This window comes from Furipterus horrens, unplaced genomic scaffold, assembly GCF_987537825.1.
Source record: "Furipterus horrens unplaced genomic scaffold, mFurHor1.1.pri manual_scaffold_17, whole genome shotgun sequence".
NCBI classification, from domain to species: domain Eukaryota; kingdom Metazoa; phylum Chordata; class Mammalia; order Chiroptera; family Furipteridae; genus Furipterus; species Furipterus horrens.
The window spans coordinates 94059540-94064005 of NW_028327187.1; the positions used below are offsets into that span (position 1 = coordinate 94059540).

The 4466-nt window shown below is 46.5% G+C and overlaps 1 pseudogene; it reads right to left on the reverse strand.

The window, feature by feature from the left end:
* Positions 1-2278: 2278 nt before the first annotated feature.
* On the reverse strand, positions 2279-2987 carry LOC149991616 (ferritin heavy chain pseudogene; annotated as a pseudogene).
* Between the last annotated feature and the right edge of the window lie 1479 nt (positions 2988-4466).

Genomic DNA, 4466 nt, shown 5'->3' on the forward strand with positions numbered 1-4466 from the left:
CTGCCAAAGGATTGTGGTGGAAGGGAAATTGATGGTACAACTCAATAGGTATATTGAATATATTAAAACAATTGAAATGTTAAAAATCTTTGGCAGTTTAGGTAAATTTAGGGCCTGTTACTATAGACAAGGGTCAGCAAACATTTCAGGAAAAGACAAAAGAGTAAATATTTTAGGCTTTGTGGGACATATGAACTATATCTCATCTACTAACTGTCATTGTAGTGCACACCCAGCAATAAGATATATGTAAATAAGTGGTCATGACTCAGTTTCCATGAACTTTGGATATTTTCCAGTTCAATAATTGCCGCTGAAGACACAGTATATTTTTATGATGTTTGCTTCAGTACTTACACCAGTGTATGGCTCAGTGAGTTTTTAAGTGTTATTTTCCAGCACCCCAGGTGATGCAAGGTGCATACATGTTTGACAACCAGAATGCTAAAGAGTGCTTCTAAAATTTAATGTGCCTATTCATCACCAAGGGTCTTCTTAAGTGTTTCATTTTTTTGCAGGCAGGGACAGCCTTAGGGTTTACATGGGTACAGATTTCATATGGTCAGGCACAGTGGATGAGAGAGAGGCTGAGTTTTCAAAGGGAAACATAAAAAAAATCTATAATTTCCTTAAGAAATCTTTTTTTAACTGGAAAATGATTTCAACCCATAACCATGAAGACAAGGTAACAGTCTAACTTCTCCAGATTGTGCAGGAAGAAAGCAGAGGCCACACTGAGGTTAGGAACAGGCTGATGCTGACATAGGCTCTGAGGAGACACAGGTGGCCACAGCCTGGAAGGAGGTCATGGTCCAGGTGGGAACAGCAGCCACCTGACTGTTCCAACACTTCAACCCATACCCTAATGTTAGCTGTCCTGGGCTTGGAGCTGGCTGGGCCATACTTGCGTTATACTATGTAGTGAGCTTATCCAGTCCCATGACCTCAAAGGTATCTATAGCTGATGCCTCCCATTTCCAACCCTGACATCCCACCTGGCTGCTTGCATGACATGTCCACTGGGGTGCCTAATGGGCCTTCCCCACCCCTTGTGTCTCCCTGAAAGTGTCCCACAACTAATAAATAGCAACATCTTCAACCTGGGCGTTCGACTTCAAACACTGGAAATGAGGTTATTTTTGTCATTTCTATTATTCACCTCTGGTCTGTAAATAAACCTTGTTGCTTTATCTAAATCCACTAGAATTTGTCTCTTCATCTCTTCAGGCTCCACTTCAGTCCAACACCCCTTGTCTCTCACCTGTCCTAACTGGTCCCCCAGCTTCAATTCTCCCCCACCCTATACACTCTTCAAAGCAGCCAATCACTGACATTCAATAGAATGTATTCTATTGAATATTCAATATCAGAAATTTGACCTCCAGTCATGATTTTATGCTTCAGCTCTCTTACTGAGGTAACTTTGGGGGGTACCATGTGGCCTTATAGCAAGAACTGGTACAGCTGAAGTAGAAATCACACCTGGGTGTACTGTAAGGGCAATGTGCATGCGCAGCATTGGTGACTACAGGAAGTTACCCCGTGCCTATGGGAAAGTAAGCCCAACACGCAGATGTATTATCACTTAGCCCAGGGAGAGCTTGTCCAAGGCCCCCAGCTAGCTACCTAGAATTACCCATTAATGTTTCAGATAAGGTGAAGACCTCTGTTATTTTAATCTCTGCCCAATCGCATTTGCTTCACATCTTCCTCTGAGGCAACTACAATCCTGTATTTCAGGCCATGTTTCTATAGTACTTTTTTTTCTATTTCTTCTCCATTTATTTATTTGTTACATTTTGTACTGTTGACTTTTATACTTTGAACAGGCACATGCACCCACCAGGGCTCCACCGCACCCCAGCCCCATATACCACATTGTTTTTAAGAGGAAGATTAATTCTGCATTTTCAGCGTCCCAAAGAATACCTCCTCCTTCCATTGAGATCCAGGGAATATCCCCTCCCTTCATCCAGAGTCAAAGGAATACCCCCTCCCTCCAACCAGGGTTCAGGGAATGCCCCCTCCCTCCAACCATGTTCCAGGGAATACCCCCTCCCTCCATCCAGGGTCTCAGGGAACACCCCCTCCCTGCATCCATGGAGATCCCGAGCTGCCCGTGATTGGGGCATGGGTGGGTGGAGAGACTCCTGGATACCTTTTTTAAAACTTAAAATGCCAGGGTTTTGCACACACGAATCCATGAAAGAACTTTATTTAGCAACGGTAACTTTATTGGAAGAAATGGTAAGTCTCAAATGTAAAACTGAAGGGAACGTTTTGCAAGGGCCCTGTGGCAACAGGCACGCTGGGCTCCGTGACCAGGGGAAGTCCCCCCGCAGCTATCGGGGAGGCAGTCCTGGCTCAGTTCTTCTTGCTGACGCCCAGCGTGAGCTTGTCGAAGAGGTACTCGGCCAGGCCGGATTCCGGGGCTTCCATCTTGCGCAGGATGGCGACGTGGTCCCCCAGCTCTTTGATGAACTTATGCCCTTGCGGGCTGTTACTTTCCAGGAAGTGGCACAGGTGGGCGTCCTTCTTCTCGAGGGCCAGCTGGTGCAGATCCAGAAGGCTCTGGTTCAACGTCACCGACAGGTGCAAAGCGCACTCCAAGGCCCTCAGGATATTCCCCAAGAAGTTGCGGTCAGGCCTGCTGATGTCCCGCAGGCAGGTACGGCCCCCGCGCTGGTTCTGCAGCTGTATCAGCCTCTCCGCGTGCTCCCTCTCCTTGCTGGACTGCTGCAGGAGGAGCTCGACCAAGTGCTTGGAGGACAAGACATCGAAATAAGAGGCCATGGACGTGTAGATGTGGGAGGCGTAGAGCTGCAGTCTGATCTGGTTGTTGATGGCGGCCTCACACTCCGGGTGGTAGTTCTGGCGCACTTCTGAGGGCGGCGGGGTCGCCATGTTTGCTGGCGCAGGTGCGGGCCTCCAAGGCCAAGGCAGCGCGGAAGTGGGGGCTGCGGGGTCTGGGCTTGTCCCCGCGATAGGCGACCAGGGCTGCCGGAGTCTGAGGCTGTGGTGGTGGCAGAGGGAACTCGGGCCGTTCCCTGCCAGAATCAAAGAAGACCCCTGCCGAATGGGCTCTGGGATGGCGCCGGAAATGGGGTGTGTTCCTCCGTGGGGGGAACAGTTGGAGTCAGTTTCCTGTTGGAAGGGGAGGGGAGAGGATGAGGCGGGAGGGGCGGGAGCATTGAGTTCCAGGTTCCATCAGAGCCTGGTGAGGTCCAATGACTTTGTGCTGAGCGCCTGGCATCTATTAAGTTTTTAATGCAGCAATATTTCTATTTTCAAGCAGTTTCTATTTTCTATTTAATTCCTTTAATAACACCGTGTTCTCATTTTATAAACCCAGTTTCTTCCTTAAAGTTTTGAGAATAGTAATTTGGATTTGGGGGTATATATATCTTTATATGTTTGCTCATCATGATCTTCTCTTTAACTTTCCCAAAATACGTAAAACTTTGTGCATTCATATTTAGTAATAAAGGGCACATTTGATTAGCCTAGGTCATTAGTTTGCATCTGATCTATGGTTGTGATGTCCAAGTCACTAATAGACTTTTCTTTTGGGAGGGCAGAGCATGTCAATTAGGAATCAGTATCTTCTCTTTGAGACCCGTGTCATGAAGTTTGCAGATAAGGTAGGGCGCATCTCAAATGCCAACAACGTGGCATTTTTCTGACATTGGAAGATTTCTTTTTTTCTCTCTCTTCCAGGGGGATGTGTCCATTTGTTTTGTTTCCCTTCTGTTGTGTAGGTGTGCACTAATATGGGTTCCCTTCTTGAATCTTTCAATGACATAAGGAGAATAATCCACCATCATCTGTACTGCCAGTGTGCACTGGAGCTTGGTAAGAACGCAAAAATTTAATGTGTTAAGCAAGCCAGTAAGACTAACATGCTTGCTGCAGTAGTTAGCCTACCCTGACTAGTTACCCAGTGAAAGGAAATTCTGGACCACTACCAGTTAAAGCCCCCTCCACAACCCCTTATTATTTCCTCTTGGTAGAAATGCAGATTCAAAAGAAGAAAAGTATAGATAATGAAATAATTATGCTGTATTTCTTTTGCTCCCTTTTTTTTCCTCATGGAGAATGGAATAAAAAAATCTCTCAAGGACATAGGAGAGAGGTATGAGTTTTTCCATTTCCCTCACTTCTGGAGAACAAAAGCAGATGGGTCATGAGGTACCTGACCTTAAATTAACAGTAGAAGGCACAAAGGACAGGGACCATGACAGGCTGATTCCTGAGCCAGTCTGTGGTGGTGAGGGAGATGTGGGTCATACAAGAAGAGGGGGCTCCCACTGGAAACACATAATTGGAGTATGTGTTAGTGTGGGGCAGTTCCCTACAAAAGGAGGATGCTATTCCAGAACTGGTACCAGGGGGAAGACAATGGTACAGCGGACAGTACTATTTAGTCCTCCCTATTGGACTGTGAAGTCCATATACTTAGAGTCCCA